Below are 15269 nucleotides of genomic sequence, written 5' to 3'. Positions count from 1 at the left end.
GGAAGACGAGTCTGTTGGCATGCCATTCTCGTGGCAGCTGATGTGTGCCACAACTGTGTACAGCTTGGGTACTCTTCAGGCGCAAAAAACGAAGGAAAGATGTCACAAAACAGTTGTGAAAAAGAATGCGTCGTCGGCAGGATTCGAACCTGCGCGGGAAGATCCCAATAGATTTCTAGTCTATCGCCTTAACCACTCGGCCACGACGACCGTTGCTGTCAGATGTGGGAAACATGCCTCTGGTCTATGCAAACTAACTTCTCCACACGCTCCAAAATATGTCAGGCCCAAGTAACATTCCTTAACACATACAAACTCCAACCTCTACTCTCCCACTTGTACAAAGCAAGACAAACTGGCTCATCTTCAAGACAATGGCTGTATTCTAACCACCCTGTATGTATTCTGGCCTACACCTGTCTCTTGCAGTAAATAATCTTGTGCCCAGTGGAATATACTTTGCATGCATGCATGCACCCGAGACCAGCCACCTGCACTGTGTTCGAGTTACCCGTGGAAGACGAGTCTGTTGGCATGCCATTCTCGTGGCAGCTGATGTGTGCCACAACTGTGTACAGCTTGGGTACTCTTCAGGCGCAAAAAACGAAGGAAAGATGTCACAAAACAGTTGTGAAAAAGAATGCGTCGTCGGCAGGATTCGAACCTGCGCGGGAAGATCCCAATAGATTTCTAGTCTATCGCCTTAACCACTCGGCCACGACGACCGTTGCTGTCAGATGTGGGAAACATGCCTCTGGTCTATGCAAACTAACTTCTCCACACGCTCCAAAATATGTCAGGCCCAAGTAACATTCCTTAACACATACAAACTCCAACCTCTACTCTCCCACTTGTACAAAGCAAGACAAACTGGCTCATCTTCAAGACAATGGCTGTATTCTAACCACCCTGTATGTATTCTGGCCTACACCTGTCTCTTGCAGTAAATAATCTTGTGACCAGTGGAATATACTTTGCATGCATGCATGCACCCGAGACCAGCCACCTGCACTGTGTTCGAGTTACCCGTGGAAGACGAGTCTGTTGGCATGCCATTCTCGTGGCAGCTGATGTGTGCCACAACTGTGTACAGCTTGGGTACTCTTCAGGCGCAAAAAACGAAGGAAAGATGTCACAAAACAGTTGTGAAAAAGAATGCGTCGTCGGCAGGATTCGAACCTGCGCGGGAAGATCCCAATAGATTTCTAGTCTATCGCCTTAACCACTCGGCCACGACGACCGTTGCTGTCAGATGTGGGAAACATGCCTCTGGTCTATGCAAACTAACTTCTCCACACGCTCCAAAATATGTCAGGCCCAAGTAACATTCCTTAACACATACAAACTCCAACCTCTACTCTCCCACTTGTACAAAGCAAGACAAACTGGCTCATCTTCAAGACAATGGCTGTATTCTAACCACCCTGTATGTATTCTGGCCTACACCTGTCTCTTGCAGTAAATAATCTTGTGCCCAGTGGAATATACTTTGCATGCATGCATGCACCCGAGACCAGCCACCTGCACTGTGTTCGAGTTACCCGTGGAAGACGAGTCTGTTGGCATGCCATTCTCGTGGCAGCTGATGTGTGCCACAACTGTGTACAGCTTGGGTACTCTTCAGGCGCAAAAAACGAAGGAAAGATGTCACAAAACAGTTGTGAAAAAGAATGCGTCGTCGGCAGGATTCGAACCTGCGCGGGAAGATCCCAATAGATTTCTAGTCTATCGCCTTAACCACTCGGCCACGACGACCGTTGCTGTCAGATGTGGGAAACATGCCTCTGGTCTATGCAAACTAACTTCTCCACACGCTCCAAAATATGTCAGGCCCAAGTAACATTCCTTAACACATACAAACTCCAACCTCTACTCTCCCACTTGTACAAAGCAAGACAAACTGGCTCATCTTCAAGACAATGGCTGTATTCTAACCACCCTGTATGTATTCTGGCCTACACCTGTCTCTTGCAGTAAATAATCTTGTGACCAGTGGAATATACTTTGCATGCATGCATGCACCCGAGACCAGCCACCTGCACTGTGTTCGAGTTACCCGTGGAAGACGAGTCTGTTGGCATGCCATTCTCGTGGCAGCTGATGTGTGCCACAACTGTGTACAGCTTGGGTACTCTTCAGGCGCAAAAAACGAAGGAAAGATGTCACAAAACAGTTGTGAAAAAGAATGCGTCGTCGGCAGGATTCGAACCTGCGCGGGAAGATCCCAATAGATTTCTAGTCTATCGCCTTAACCACTCGGCCACGACGACCGTTGCTGTCAGATGTGGGAAACATGCCTCTGGTCTATGCAAACTAACTTCTCCACACGCTCCAAAATATGTCAGGCCCAAGTAACATTCCTTAACACATACAAACTCCAACCTCTACTCTCCCACTTGTACAAAGCAAGACAAACTGGCTCATCTTCAAGACAATGGCTGTATTCTAACCACCCTGTATGTATTCTGGCCTACACCTGTCTCTTGCAGTAAATAATCTTGTGCCCAGTGGAATATACTTTGCATGCATGCATGCACCCGAGACCAGCCACCTGCACTGTGTTCGAGTTACCCGTGGAAGACGAGTCTGTTGGCATGCCATTCTCGTGGCAGCTGATGTGTGCCACAACTGTGTACAGCTTGGGTACTCTTCAGGCGCAAAAAACGAAGGAAAGATGTCACAAAACAGTTGTGAAAAAGAATGCGTCGTCGGCAGGATTCGAACCTGCGCGGGAAGATCCCAATAGATTTCTAGTCTATCGCCTTAACCACTCGGCCACGACGACCGTTGCTGTCAGATGTGGGAAACATGCCTCTGGTCTATGCAAACTAACTTCTCCACACGCTCCAAAATATGTCAGGCCCAAGTAACATTCCTTAACACATACAAACTCCAACCTCTACTCTCCCACTTGTACAAAGCAAGACAAACTGGCTCATCTTCAAGACAATGGCTGTATTCTAACCACCCTGTATGTATTCTGGCCTACACCTGTCTCTTGCAGTAAATAATCTTGTGCCCAGTGGAATATACTTTGCATGCATGCATGCACCCGAGACCAGCCACCTGCACTGTGTTCGAGTTACCCGTGGAAGACGAGTCTGTTGGCATGCCATTCTCGTGGCAGCTGATGTGTGCCACAACTGTGTACAGCTTGGGTACTCTTCAGGCGCAAAAAACGAAGGAAAGATGTCACAAAACAGTTGTGAAAAAGAATGCGTCGTCGGCAGGATTCGAACCTGCGCGGGAAGATCCCAATAGATTTCTAGTCTATCGCCTTAACCACTCGGCCACGACGACCGTTGCTGTCAGATGTGGGAAACATGCCTCTGGTCTATGCAAACTAACTTCTCCACACGCTCCAAAATATGTCAGGCCCAAGTAACATTCCTTAACACATACAAACTCCAACCTCTACTCTCCCACTTGTACAAAGCAAGACAAACTGGCTCATCTTCAAGACAATGGCTGTATTCTAACCACCCTGTATGTATTCTGGCCTACACCTGTCTCTTGCAGTAAATAATCTTGTGACCAGTGGAATATACTTTGCATGCATGCATGCACCCGAGACCAGCCACCTGCACTGTGTTCGAGTTACCCGTGGAAGACGAGTCTGTTGGCATGCCATTCTCGTGGCAGCTGATGTGTGCCACAACTGTGTACAGCTTGGGTACTCTTCAGGCGCAAAAAACGAAGGAAAGATGTCACAAAACAGTTGTGAAAAAGAATGCGTCGTCGGCAGGATTCGAACCTGCGCGGGAAGATCCCAATAGATTTCTAGTCTATCGCCTTAACCACTCGGCCACGACGACCGTTGCTGTCAGATGTGGGAAACATGCCTCTGGTCTATGCAAACTAACTTCTCCACACGCTCCAAAATATGTCAGGCCCAAGTAACATTCCTTAACACATACAAACTCCAACCTCTACTCTCCCACTTGTACAAAGCAAGACAAACTGGCTCATCTTCAAGACAATGGCTGTATTCTAACCACCCTGTATGTATTCTGGCCTACACCTGTCTCTTGCAGTAAATAATCTTGTGCCCAGTGGAATATACTTTGCATGCATGCATGCACCCGAGACCAGCCACCTGCACTGTGTTCGAGTTACCCGTGGAAGACGAGTCTGTTGGCATGCCATTCTCGTGGCAGCTGATGTGTGCCACAACTGTGTACAGCTTGGGTACTCTTCAGGCGCAAAAAACGAAGGAAAGATGTCACAAAACAGTTGTGAAAAAGAATGCGTCGTCGGCAGGATTCGAACCTGCGCGGGAAGATCCCAATAGATTTCTAGTCTATCGCCTTAACCACTCGGCCACGACGACCGTTGCTGTCAGATGTGGGAAACATGCCTCTGGTCTATGCAAACTAACTTCTCCACACGCTCCAAAATATGTCAGGCCCAAGTAACATTCCTTAACACATACAAACTCCAACCTCTACTCTCCCACTTGTACAAAGCAAGACAAACTGGCTCATCTTCAAGACAATGGCTGTATTCTAACCACCCTGTATGTATTCTGGCCTACACCTGTCTCTTGCAGTAAATAATCTTGTGACCAGTGGAATATACTTTGCATGCATGCATGCACCCGAGACCAGCCACCTGCACTGTGTTCGAGTTACCCGTGGAAGACGAGTCTGTTGGCATGCCATTCTCGTGGCAGCTGATGTGTGCCACAACTGTGTACAGCTTGGGTACTCTTCAGGCGCAAAAAACGAAGGAAAGATGTCACAAAACAGTTGTGAAAAAGAATGCGTCGTCGGCAGGATTCGAACCTGCGCGGGAAGATCCCAATAGATTTCTAGTCTATCGCCTTAACCACTCGGCCACGACGACCGTTGCTGTCAGATGTGGGAAACATGCCTCTGGTCTATGCAAACTAACTTCTCCACACGCTCCAAAATATGTCAGGCCCAAGTAACATTCCTTAACACATACAAACTCCAACCTCTACTCTCCCACTTGTACAAAGCAAGACAAACTGGCTCATCTTCAAGACAATGGCTGTATTCTAACCACCCTGTATGTATTCTGGCCTACACCTGTCTCTTGCAGTAAATAATCTTGTGCCCAGTGGAATATACTTTGCATGCATGCATGCACCCGAGACCAGCCACCTGCACTGTGTTCGAGTTACCCGTGGAAGACGAGTCTGTTGGCATGCCATTCTCGTGGCAGCTGATGTGTGCCACAACTGTGTACAGCTTGGGTACTCTTCAGGCGCAAAAAACGAAGGAAAGATGTCACAAAACAGTTGTGAAAAAGAATGCGTCGTCGGCAGGATTCGAACCTGCGCGGGAAGATCCCAATAGATTTCTAGTCTATCGCCTTAACCACTCGGCCACGACGACCGTTGCTGTCAGATGTGGGAAACATGCCTCTGGTCTATGCAAACTAACTTCTCCACACGCTCCAAAATATGTCAGGCCCAAGTAACATTCCTTAACACATACAAACTCCAACCTCTACTCTCCCACTTGTACAAAGCAAGACAAACTGGCTCATCTTCAAGACAATGGCTGTATTCTAACCACCCTGTATGTATTCTGGCCTACACCTGTCTCTTGCAGTAAATAATCTTGTGCCCAGTGGAATATACTTTGCATGCATGCATGCACCCGAGACCAGCCACCTGCACTGTGTTCGAGTTACCCGTGGAAGACGAGTCTGTTGGCATGCCATTCTCGTGGCAGCTGATGTGTGCCACAACTGTGTACAGCTTGGGTACTCTTCAGGCGCAAAAAACGAAGGAAAGATGTCACAAAACAGTTGTGAAAAAGAATGCGTCGTCGGCAGGATTCGAACCTGCGCGGGAAGATCCCAATAGATTTCTAGTCTATCGCCTTAACCACTCGGCCACGACGACCGTTGCTGTCAGATGTGGGAAACATGCCTCTGGTCTATGCAAACTAACTTCTCCACACGCTCCAAAATATGTCAGGCCCAAGTAACATTCCTTAACACATACAAACTCCAACCTCTACTCTCCCACTTGTACAAAGCAAGACAAACTGGCTCATCTTCAAGACAATGGCTGTATTCTAACCACCCTGTATGTATTCTGGCCTACACCTGTCTCTTGCAGTAAATAATCTTGTGCCCAGTGGAATATACTTTGCATGCATGCATGCACCCGAGACCAGCCACCTGCACTGTGTTCGAGTTACCCGTGGAAGACGAGTCTGTTGGCATGCCATTCTCGTGGCAGCTGATGTGTGCCACAACTGTGTACAGCTTGGGTACTCTTCAGGCGCAAAAAACGAAGGAAAGATGTCACAAAACAGTTGTGAAAAAGAATGCGTCGTCGGCAGGATTCGAACCTGCGCGGGAAGATCCCAATAGATTTCTAGTCTATCGCCTTAACCACTCGGCCACGACGACCGTTGCTGTCAGATGTGGGAAACATGCCTCTGGTCTATGCAAACTAACTTCTCCACACGCTCCAAAATATGTCAGGCCCAAGTAACATTCCTTAACACATACAAACTCCAACCTCTACTCTCCCACTTGTACAAAGCAAGACAAACTGGCTCATCTTCAAGACAATGGCTGTATTCTAACCACCCTGTATGTATTCTGGCCTACACCTGTCTCTTGCAGTAAATAATCTTGTGACCAGTGGAATATACTTTGCATGCATGCATGCACCCGAGACCAGCCACCTGCACTGTGTTCGAGTTACCCGTGGAAGACGAGTCTGTTGGCATGCCATTCTCGTGGCAGCTGATGTGTGCCACAACTGTGTACAGCTTGGGTACTCTTCAGGCGCAAAAAACGAAGGAAAGATGTCACAAAACAGTTGTGAAAAAGAATGCGTCGTCGGCAGGATTCGAACCTGCGCGGGAAGATCCCAATAGATTTCTAGTCTATCGCCTTAACCACTCGGCCACGACGACCGTTGCTGTCAGATGTGGGAAACATGCCTCTGGTCTATGCAAACTAACTTCTCCACACGCTCCAAAATATGTCAGGCCCAAGTAACATTCCTTAACACATACAAACTCCAACCTCTACTCTCCCACTTGTACAAAGCAAGACAAACTGGCTCATCTTCAAGACAATGGCTGTATTCTAACCACCCTGTATGTATTCTGGCCTACACCTGTCTCTTGCAGTAAATAATCTTGTGCCCAGTGGAATATACTTTGCATGCATGCATGCACCCGAGACCAGCCACCTGCACTGTGTTCGAGTTACCCGTGGAAGACGAGTCTGTTGGCATGCCATTCTCGTGGCAGCTGATGTGTGCCACAACTGTGTACAGCTTGGGTACTCTTCAGGCGCAAAAAACGAAGGAAAGATGTCACAAAACAGTTGTGAAAAAGAATGCGTCGTCGGCAGGATTCGAACCTGCGCGGGAAGATCCCAATAGATTTCTAGTCTATCGCCTTAACCACTCGGCCACGACGACCGTTGCTGTCAGATGTGGGAAACATGCCTCTGGTCTATGCAAACTAACTTCTCCACACGCTCCAAAATATGTCAGGCCCAAGTAACATTCCTTAACACATACAAACTCCAACCTCTACTCTCCCACTTGTACAAAGCAAGACAAACTGGCTCATCTTCAAGACAATGGCTGTATTCTAACCACCCTGTATGTATTCTGGCCTACACCTGTCTCTTGCAGTAAATAATCTTGTGACCAGTGGAATATACTTTGCATGCATGCATGCACCCGAGACCAGCCACCTGCACTGTGTTCGAGTTACCCGTGGAAGACGAGTCTGTTGGCATGCCATTCTCGTGGCAGCTGATGTGTGCCACAACTGTGTACAGCTTGGGTACTCTTCAGGCGCAAAAAACGAAGGAAAGATGTCACAAAACAGTTGTGAAAAAGAATGCGTCGTCGGCAGGATTCGAACCTGCGCGGGAAGATCCCAATAGATTTCTAGTCTATCGCCTTAACCACTCGGCCACGACGACCGTTGCTGTCAGATGTGGGAAACATGCCTCTGGTCTATGCAAACTAACTTCTCCACACGCTCCAAAATATGTCAGGCCCAAGTAACATTCCTTAACACATACAAACTCCAACCTCTACTCTCCCACTTGTACAAAGCAAGACAAACTGGCTCATCTTCAAGACAATGGCTGTATTCTAACCACCCTGTATGTATTCTGGCCTACACCTGTCTCTTGCAGTAAATAATCTTGTGCCCAGTGGAATATACTTTGCATGCATGCATGCACCCGAGACCAGCCACCTGCACTGTGTTCGAGTTACCCGTGGAAGACGAGTCTGTTGGCATGCCATTCTCGTGGCAGCTGATGTGTGCCACAACTGTGTACAGCTTGGGTATTCTTCAGGCGCAAAAAACGAAGGAAAGATGTCACAAAACAGTTGTGAAAAAGAATGCGTCGTCGGCAGGATTCGAACCTGCGCGGGAAGATCCCAATAGATTTCTAGTCTATCGCCTTAACCACTCGGCCACGACGACCGTTGCTGTCAGATGTGGGAAACATGCCTCTGGTCTATGCAAACTAACTTCTCCACACGCTCCAAAATATGTCAGGCCCAAGTAACATTCCTTAACACATACAAACTCCAACCTCTACTCTCCCACTTGTACAAAGCAAGACAAACTGGCTCATCTTCAAGACAATGGCTGTATTCTAACCACCCTGTATGTATTCTGGCCTACACCTGTCTCTTGCAGTAAATAATCTTGTGCCCAGTGGAATATACTTTGCATGCATGCATGCACCCGAGACCAGCCACCTGCACTGTGTTCGAGTTACCCGTGGAAGACGAGTCTGTTGGCATGCCATTCTCGTGGCAGCTGATGTGTGCCACAACTGTGTACAGCTTGGGTACTCTTCAGGCGCAAAAAACGAAGGAAAGATGTCACAAAACAGTTGTGAAAAAGAATGCGTCGTCGGCAGGATTCGAACCTGCGCGGGAAGATCCCAATAGATTTCTAGTCTATCGCCTTAACCACTCGGCCACGACGACCGTTGCTGTCAGATGTGGGAAACATGCCTCTGGTCTATGCAAACTAACTTCTCCACACGCTCCAAAATATGTCAGGCCCAAGTAACATTCCTTAACACATACAAACTCCAACCTCTACTCTCCCACTTGTACAAAGCAAGACAAACTGGCTCATCTTCAAGACAATGGCTGTATTCTAACCACCCTGTATGTATTCTGGCCTACACCTGTCTCTTGCAGTAAATAATCTTGTGCCCAGTGGAATATACTTTGCATGCATGCATGCACCCGAGACCAGCCACCTGCACTGTGTTCGAGTTACCCGTGGAAGACGAGTCTGTTGGCATGCCATTCTCGTGGCAGCTGATGTGTGCCACAACTGTGTACAGCTTGGGTACTCTTCAGGCGCAAAAAACGAAGGAAAGATGTCACAAAACAGTTGTGAAAAAGAATGCGTCGTCGGCAGGATTCGAACCTGCGCGGGAAGATCCCAATAGATTTCTAGTCTATCGCCTTAACCACTCGGCCACGACGACCGTTGCTGTCAGATGTGGGAAACATGCCTCTGGTCTATGCAAACTAACTTCTCCACACGCTCCAAAATATGTCAGGCCCAAGTAACATTCCTTAACACATACAAACTCCAACCTCTACTCTCCCACTTGTACAAAGCAAGACAAACTGGCTCATCTTCAAGACAATGGCTGTATTCTAACCACCCTGTATGTATTCTGGCCTACACCTGTCTCTTGCAGTAAATAATCTTGTGCCCAGTGGAATATACTTTGCATGCATGCATGCACCCGAGACCAGCCACCTGCACTGTGTTCGAGTTACCCGTGGAAGACGAGTCTGTTGGCATGCCATTCTCGTGGCAGCTGATGTGTGCCACAACTGTGTACAGCTTGGGTACTCTTCAGGCGCAAAAAACGAAGGAAAGATGTCACAAAACAGTTGTGAAAAAGAATGCGTCGTCGGCAGGATTCGAACCTGCGCGGGAAGATCCCAATAGATTTCTAGTCTATCGCCTTAACCACTCGGCCACGACGACCGTTGCTGTCAGATGTGGGAAACATGCCTCTGGTCTATGCAAACTAACTTCTCCACACGCTCCAAAATATGTCAGGCCCAAGTAACATTCCTTAACACATACAAACTCCAACCTCTACTCTCCCACTTGTACAAAGCAAGACAAACTGGCTCATCTTCAAGACAATGGCTGTATTCTAACCACCCTGTATGTATTCTGGCCTACACCTGTCTCTTGCAGTAAATAATCTTGTGACCAGTGGAATATACTTTGCATGCATGCATGCACCCGAGACCAGCCACCTGCACTGTGTTCGAGTTACCCGTGGAAGACGAGTCTGTTGGCATGCCATTCTCGTGGCAGCTGATGTGTGCCACAACTGTGTACAGCTTGGGTACTCTTCAGGCGCAAAAAACGAAGGAAAGATGTCACAAAACAGTTGTGAAAAAGAATGCGTCGTCGGCAGGATTCGAACCTGCGCGGGAAGATCCCAATAGATTTCTAGTCTATCGCCTTAACCACTCGGCCACGACGACCGTTGCTGTCAGATGTGGGAAACATGCCTCTGGTCTATGCAAACTAACTTCTCCACACGCTCCAAAATATGTCAGGCCCAAGTAACATTCCTTAACACATACAAACTCCAACCTCTACTCTCCCACTTGTACAAAGCAAGACAAACTGGCTCATCTTCAAGACAATGGCTGTATTCTAACCACCCTGTATGTATTCTGGCCTACACCTGTCTCTTGCAGTAAATAATCTTGTGCCCAGTGGAATATACTTTGCATGCATGCATGCACCCGAGACCAGCCACCTGCACTGTGTTCGAGTTACCCGTGGAAGACGAGTCTGTTGGCATGCCATTCTCGTGGCAGCTGATGTGTGCCACAACTGTGTACAGCTTGGGTACTCTTCAGGCGCAAAAAACGAAGGAAAGATGTCACAAAACAGTTGTGAAAAAGAATGCGTCGTCGGCAGGATTCGAACCTGCGCGGGAAGATCCCAATAGATTTCTAGTCTATCGCCTTAACCACTCGGCCACGACGACCGTTGCTGTCAGATGTGGGAAACATGCCTCTGGTCTATGCAAACTAACTTCTCCACACGCTCCAAAATATGTCAGGCCCAAGTAACATTCCTTAACACATACAAACTCCAACCTCTACTCTCCCACTTGTACAAAGCAAGACAAACTGGCTCATCTTCAAGACAATGGCTGTATTCTAACCACCCTGTATGTATTCTGGCCTACACCTGTCTCTTGCAGTAAATAATCTTGTGACCAGTGGAATATACTTTGCATGCATGCATGCATGCACCCGAGACCAGCCACCTGCACTGTGTTCGAGTTACCCGTGGAAGACGAGTCTGTTGGCATGCCATTCTCGTGGCAGCTGATGTGTGCCACAACTGTGTACAGCTTGGGTACTCTTCAGGCGCAAAAAACGAAGGAAAGATGTCACAAAACAGTTGTGAAAAAGAATGCGTCGTCGGCAGGATTCGAACCTGCGCGGGAAGATCCCAATAGATTTCTAGTCTATCGCCTTAACCACTCGGCCACGACGACCGTTGCTGTCAGATGTGGGAAACATGCCTCTGGTCTATGCAAACTAACTTCTCCACACGCTCCAAAATATGTCAGGCCCAAGTAACATTCCTTAACACATACAAACTCCAACCTCTACTCTCCCACTTGTACAAAGCAAGACAAACTGGCTCATCTTCAAGACAATGGCTGTATTCTAACCACCCTGTATGTATTCTGGCCTACACCTGTCTCTTGCAGTAAATAATCTTGTGCCCAGTGGAATATACTTTGCATGCATGCATGCACCCGAGACCAGCCACCTGCACTGTGTTCGAGTTACCCGTGGAAGACGAGTCTGTTGGCATGCCATTCTCGTGGCAGCTGATGTGTGCCACAACTGTGTACAGCTTGGGTACTCTTCAGGCGCAAAAAACGAAGGAAAGATGTCACAAAACAGTTGTGAAAAAGAATGCGTCGTCGGCAGGATTCGAACCTGCGCGGGAAGATCCCAATAGATTTCTAGTCTATCGCCTTAACCACTCGGCCACGACGACCGTTGCTGTCAGATGTGGGAAACATGCCTCTGGTCTATGCAAACTAACTTCTCCACACGCTCCAAAATATGTCAGGCCCAAGTAACATTCCTTAACACATACAAACTCCAACCTCTACTCTCCCACTTGTACAAAGCAAGACAAACTGGCTCATCTTCAAGACAATGGCTGTATTCTAACCACCCTGTATGTATTCTGGCCTACACCTGTCTCTTGCAGTAAATAATCTTGTGACCAGTGGAATATACTTTGCATGCATGCATGCACCCGAGACCAGCCACCTGCACTGTGTTCGAGTTACCCGTGGAAGACGAGTCTGTTGGCATGCCATTCTCGTGGCAGCTGATGTGTGCCACAACTGTGTACAGCTTGGGTACTCTTCAGGCGCAAAAAACGAAGGAAAGATGTCACAAAACAGTTGTGAAAAAGAATGCGTCGTCGGCAGGATTCGAACCTGCGCGGGAAGATCCCAATAGATTTCTAGTCTATCGCCTTAACCACTCGGCCACGACGACCGTTGCTGTCAGATGTGGGAAACATGCCTCTGGTCTATGCAAACTAACTTCTCCACACGCTCCAAAATATGTCAGGCCCAAGTAACATTCCTTAACACATACAAACTCCAACCTCTACTCTCCCACTTGTACAAAGCAAGACAAACTGGCTCATCTTCAAGACAATGGCTGTATTCTAACCACCCTGTATGTATTCTGGCCTACACCTGTCTCTTGCAGTAAATAATCTTGTGACCAGTGGAATATACTTTGCATGCATGCATGCACCCGAGACCAGCCACCTGCACTGTGTTCGAGTTACCCGTGGAAGACGAGTCTGTTGGCATGCCATTCTCGTGGCAGCTGATGTGTGCCACAACTGTGTACAGCTTGGGTACTCTTCAGGCGCAAAAAACGAAGGAAAGATGTCACAAAACAGTTGTGAAAAAGAATGCGTCGTCGGCAGGATTCGAACCTGCGCGGGAAGATCCCAATAGATTTCTAGTCTATCGCCTTAACCACTCGGCCACGACGACCGTTGCTGTCAGATGTGGGAAACATGCCTCTGGTCTATGCAAACTAACTTCTCCACACGCTCCAAAATATGTCAGGCCCAAGTAACATTCCTTAACACATACAAACTCCAACCTCTACTCTCCCACTTGTACAAAGCAAGACAAACTGGCTCATCTTCAAGACAATGGCTGTATTCTAACCACCCTGTATGTATTCTGGCCTACACCTGTCTCTTGCAGTAAATAATCTTGTGCCCAGTGGAATATACTTTGCATGCATGCATGCACCCGAGACCAGCCACCTGCACTGTGTTCGAGTTACCCGTGGAAGACGAGTCTGTTGGCATGCCATTCTCGTGGCAGCTGATGTGTGCCACAACTGTGTACAGCTTGGGTACTCTTCAGGCGCAAAAAACGAAGGAAAGATGTCACAAAACAGTTGTGAAAAAGAATGCGTCGTCGGCAGGATTCGAACCTGCGCGGGAAGATCCCAATAGATTTCTAGTCTATCGCCTTAACCACTCGGCCACGACGACCGTTGCTGTCAGATGTGGGAAACATGCCTCTGGTCTATGCAAACTAACTTCTCCACACGCTCCAAAATATGTCAGGCCCAAGTAACATTCCTTAACACATACAAACTCCAACCTCTACTCTCCCACTTGTACAAAGCAAGACAAACTGGCTCATCTTCAAGACAATGGCTGTATTCTAACCACCCTGTATGTATTCTGGCCTACACCTGTCTCTTGCAGTAAATAATCTTGTGCCCAGTGGAATATACTTTGCATGCATGCATGCACCCGAGACCAGCCACCTGCACTGTGTTCGAGTTACCCGTGGAAGACGAGTCTGTTGGCATGCCATTCTCGTGGCAGCTGATGTGTGCCACAACTGTGTACAGCTTGGGTACTCTTCAGGCGCAAAAAACGAAGGAAAGATGTCACAAAACAGTTGTGAAAAAGAATGCGTCGTCGGCAGGATTCGAACCTGCGCGGGAAGATCCCAATAGATTTCTAGTCTATCGCCTTAACCACTCGGCCACGACGACCGTTGCTGTCAGATGTGGGAAACATGCCTCTGGTCTATGCAAACTAACTTCTCCACACGCTCCAAAATATGTCAGGCCCAAGTAACATTCCTTAACACATACAAACTCCAACCTCTACTCTCCCACTTGTACAAAGCAAGACAAACTGGCTCATCTTCAAGACAATGGCTGTATTCTAACCACCCTGTATGTATTCTGGCCTACACCTGTCTCTTGCAGTAAATAATCTTGTGACCAGTGGAATATACTTTGCATGCATGCATGCACCCGAGACCAGCCACCTGCACTGTGTTCGAGTTACCCGTGGAAGACGAGTCTGTTGGCATGCCATTCTCGTGGCAGCTGATGTGTGCCACAACTGTGTACAGCTTGGGTACTCTTCAGGCGCAAAAAACGAAGGAAAGATGTCACAAAACAGTTGTGAAAAAGAATGCGTCGTCGGCAGGATTCGAACCTGCGCGGGAAGATCCCAATAGATTTCTAGTCTATCGCCTTAACCACTCGGCCACGACGACCGTTGCTGTCAGATGTGGGAAACATGCCTCTGGTCTATGCAAACTAACTTCTCCACACGCTCCAAAATATGTCAGGCCCAAGTAACATTCCTTAACACATACAAACTCCAACCTCTACTCTCCCACTTGTACAAAGCAAGACAAACTGGCTCATCTTCAAGACAATGGCTGTATTCTAACCACCCTGTATGTATTCTGGCCTACACCTGTCTCTTGCAGTAAATAATCTTGTGCCCAGTGGAATATACTTTGCATGCATGCATGCACCCGAGACCAGCCACCTGCACTGTGTTCGAGTTACCCGTGGAAGACGAGTCTGTTGGCATGCCATTCTCGTGGCAGCTGATGTGTGCCACAACTGTGTACAGCTTGGGTACTCTTCAGGCGCAAAAAACGAAGGAAAGATGTCACAAAACAGTTGTGAAAAAGAATGCGTCGTCGGCAGGATTCGAACCTGCGCGGGAAGATCCCAATAGATTTCTAGTCTATCGCCTTAACCACTCGGCCACGACGACCGTTGCTGTCAGATGTGGGAAACATGCCTCTGGTCTATGCAAACTAACTTCTCCACACGCTCCAAAATATGTCAGGCCCAAGTAACATTCCTTAACACATACAAACTCCAACCTCTACTC

The 15269-nt window shown here is 47.9% G+C and overlaps 30 non-coding genes across 30 annotated transcripts; all 30 read right to left on the bottom strand.

Annotated features, from left to right (window-relative positions):
- Nucleotides 1-128: 128 nt before the first annotated feature.
- Nucleotides 129-210, bottom strand: Trnas-aga (transfer RNA serine (anticodon AGA)). Its single transcript has one exon. It is a non-coding gene; the product is annotated as a tRNA-Ser (tRNA).
- Nucleotides 211-643: 433 nt separating this feature from the next.
- Nucleotides 644-725, bottom strand: Trnas-aga (transfer RNA serine (anticodon AGA)). Its single transcript has one exon. It is a non-coding gene; the product is annotated as a tRNA-Ser (tRNA).
- A 433-nt stretch (nucleotides 726-1158) lies between these two features.
- On the bottom strand, nucleotides 1159-1240 carry Trnas-aga (transfer RNA serine (anticodon AGA)). The gene has a single exon. It is a non-coding gene; the product is annotated as a tRNA-Ser (tRNA).
- A 433-nt stretch (nucleotides 1241-1673) lies between these two features.
- On the bottom strand, nucleotides 1674-1755 carry Trnas-aga (transfer RNA serine (anticodon AGA)). Its single transcript has one exon. It is a non-coding gene; the product is annotated as a tRNA-Ser (tRNA).
- Nucleotides 1756-2188: 433 nt separating this feature from the next.
- Trnas-aga (transfer RNA serine (anticodon AGA)) lies at nucleotides 2189-2270 on the bottom strand. Its single transcript has one exon. It is a non-coding gene; the product is annotated as a tRNA-Ser (tRNA).
- Nucleotides 2271-2703: 433 nt separating this feature from the next.
- On the bottom strand, nucleotides 2704-2785 carry Trnas-aga (transfer RNA serine (anticodon AGA)). The gene has a single exon. It is a non-coding gene; the product is annotated as a tRNA-Ser (tRNA).
- A 433-nt stretch (nucleotides 2786-3218) lies between these two features.
- Nucleotides 3219-3300, bottom strand: Trnas-aga (transfer RNA serine (anticodon AGA)). The gene has a single exon. It is a non-coding gene; the product is annotated as a tRNA-Ser (tRNA).
- A 433-nt stretch (nucleotides 3301-3733) lies between these two features.
- Nucleotides 3734-3815, bottom strand: Trnas-aga (transfer RNA serine (anticodon AGA)). Its single transcript has one exon. It is a non-coding gene; the product is annotated as a tRNA-Ser (tRNA).
- Nucleotides 3816-4248: 433 nt separating this feature from the next.
- On the bottom strand, nucleotides 4249-4330 carry Trnas-aga (transfer RNA serine (anticodon AGA)). The gene has a single exon. It is a non-coding gene; the product is annotated as a tRNA-Ser (tRNA).
- Nucleotides 4331-4763: 433 nt separating this feature from the next.
- Nucleotides 4764-4845, bottom strand: Trnas-aga (transfer RNA serine (anticodon AGA)). Its single transcript has one exon. It is a non-coding gene; the product is annotated as a tRNA-Ser (tRNA).
- Nucleotides 4846-5278: 433 nt separating this feature from the next.
- On the bottom strand, nucleotides 5279-5360 carry Trnas-aga (transfer RNA serine (anticodon AGA)). The gene has a single exon. It is a non-coding gene; the product is annotated as a tRNA-Ser (tRNA).
- Nucleotides 5361-5793: 433 nt separating this feature from the next.
- On the bottom strand, nucleotides 5794-5875 carry Trnas-aga (transfer RNA serine (anticodon AGA)). The gene has a single exon. It is a non-coding gene; the product is annotated as a tRNA-Ser (tRNA).
- A 433-nt stretch (nucleotides 5876-6308) lies between these two features.
- Trnas-aga (transfer RNA serine (anticodon AGA)) lies at nucleotides 6309-6390 on the bottom strand. Its single transcript has one exon. It is a non-coding gene; the product is annotated as a tRNA-Ser (tRNA).
- A 433-nt stretch (nucleotides 6391-6823) lies between these two features.
- Nucleotides 6824-6905, bottom strand: Trnas-aga (transfer RNA serine (anticodon AGA)). Its single transcript has one exon. It is a non-coding gene; the product is annotated as a tRNA-Ser (tRNA).
- Nucleotides 6906-7338: 433 nt separating this feature from the next.
- Trnas-aga (transfer RNA serine (anticodon AGA)) lies at nucleotides 7339-7420 on the bottom strand. Its single transcript has one exon. It is a non-coding gene; the product is annotated as a tRNA-Ser (tRNA).
- Nucleotides 7421-7853: 433 nt separating this feature from the next.
- On the bottom strand, nucleotides 7854-7935 carry Trnas-aga (transfer RNA serine (anticodon AGA)). The gene has a single exon. It is a non-coding gene; the product is annotated as a tRNA-Ser (tRNA).
- Nucleotides 7936-8368: 433 nt separating this feature from the next.
- Trnas-aga (transfer RNA serine (anticodon AGA)) lies at nucleotides 8369-8450 on the bottom strand. The gene has a single exon. It is a non-coding gene; the product is annotated as a tRNA-Ser (tRNA).
- Nucleotides 8451-8883: 433 nt separating this feature from the next.
- Trnas-aga (transfer RNA serine (anticodon AGA)) lies at nucleotides 8884-8965 on the bottom strand. The gene has a single exon. It is a non-coding gene; the product is annotated as a tRNA-Ser (tRNA).
- A 433-nt stretch (nucleotides 8966-9398) lies between these two features.
- Nucleotides 9399-9480, bottom strand: Trnas-aga (transfer RNA serine (anticodon AGA)). The gene has a single exon. It is a non-coding gene; the product is annotated as a tRNA-Ser (tRNA).
- Nucleotides 9481-9913: 433 nt separating this feature from the next.
- Trnas-aga (transfer RNA serine (anticodon AGA)) lies at nucleotides 9914-9995 on the bottom strand. Its single transcript has one exon. It is a non-coding gene; the product is annotated as a tRNA-Ser (tRNA).
- Nucleotides 9996-10428: 433 nt separating this feature from the next.
- Nucleotides 10429-10510, bottom strand: Trnas-aga (transfer RNA serine (anticodon AGA)). Its single transcript has one exon. It is a non-coding gene; the product is annotated as a tRNA-Ser (tRNA).
- A 433-nt stretch (nucleotides 10511-10943) lies between these two features.
- On the bottom strand, nucleotides 10944-11025 carry Trnas-aga (transfer RNA serine (anticodon AGA)). The gene has a single exon. It is a non-coding gene; the product is annotated as a tRNA-Ser (tRNA).
- A 437-nt stretch (nucleotides 11026-11462) lies between these two features.
- Nucleotides 11463-11544, bottom strand: Trnas-aga (transfer RNA serine (anticodon AGA)). Its single transcript has one exon. It is a non-coding gene; the product is annotated as a tRNA-Ser (tRNA).
- A 433-nt stretch (nucleotides 11545-11977) lies between these two features.
- Nucleotides 11978-12059, bottom strand: Trnas-aga (transfer RNA serine (anticodon AGA)). Its single transcript has one exon. It is a non-coding gene; the product is annotated as a tRNA-Ser (tRNA).
- A 433-nt stretch (nucleotides 12060-12492) lies between these two features.
- On the bottom strand, nucleotides 12493-12574 carry Trnas-aga (transfer RNA serine (anticodon AGA)). The gene has a single exon. It is a non-coding gene; the product is annotated as a tRNA-Ser (tRNA).
- A 433-nt stretch (nucleotides 12575-13007) lies between these two features.
- Trnas-aga (transfer RNA serine (anticodon AGA)) lies at nucleotides 13008-13089 on the bottom strand. Its single transcript has one exon. It is a non-coding gene; the product is annotated as a tRNA-Ser (tRNA).
- A 433-nt stretch (nucleotides 13090-13522) lies between these two features.
- Nucleotides 13523-13604, bottom strand: Trnas-aga (transfer RNA serine (anticodon AGA)). Its single transcript has one exon. It is a non-coding gene; the product is annotated as a tRNA-Ser (tRNA).
- Nucleotides 13605-14037: 433 nt separating this feature from the next.
- Nucleotides 14038-14119, bottom strand: Trnas-aga (transfer RNA serine (anticodon AGA)). Its single transcript has one exon. It is a non-coding gene; the product is annotated as a tRNA-Ser (tRNA).
- Nucleotides 14120-14552: 433 nt separating this feature from the next.
- On the bottom strand, nucleotides 14553-14634 carry Trnas-aga (transfer RNA serine (anticodon AGA)). Its single transcript has one exon. It is a non-coding gene; the product is annotated as a tRNA-Ser (tRNA).
- Nucleotides 14635-15067: 433 nt separating this feature from the next.
- Trnas-aga (transfer RNA serine (anticodon AGA)) lies at nucleotides 15068-15149 on the bottom strand. The gene has a single exon. It is a non-coding gene; the product is annotated as a tRNA-Ser (tRNA).
- Nucleotides 15150-15269: the final 120 nt, after the last annotated feature.

This window comes from Haliotis asinina, chromosome 16 (assembly GCF_037392515.1).
Source record: "Haliotis asinina isolate JCU_RB_2024 chromosome 16, JCU_Hal_asi_v2, whole genome shotgun sequence".
NCBI classification, from domain to species: Eukaryota; Metazoa; Mollusca; class Gastropoda; order Lepetellida; family Haliotidae; genus Haliotis; species Haliotis asinina.
This window is presented reverse-complemented; position numbering and strand designations above follow the sequence as displayed.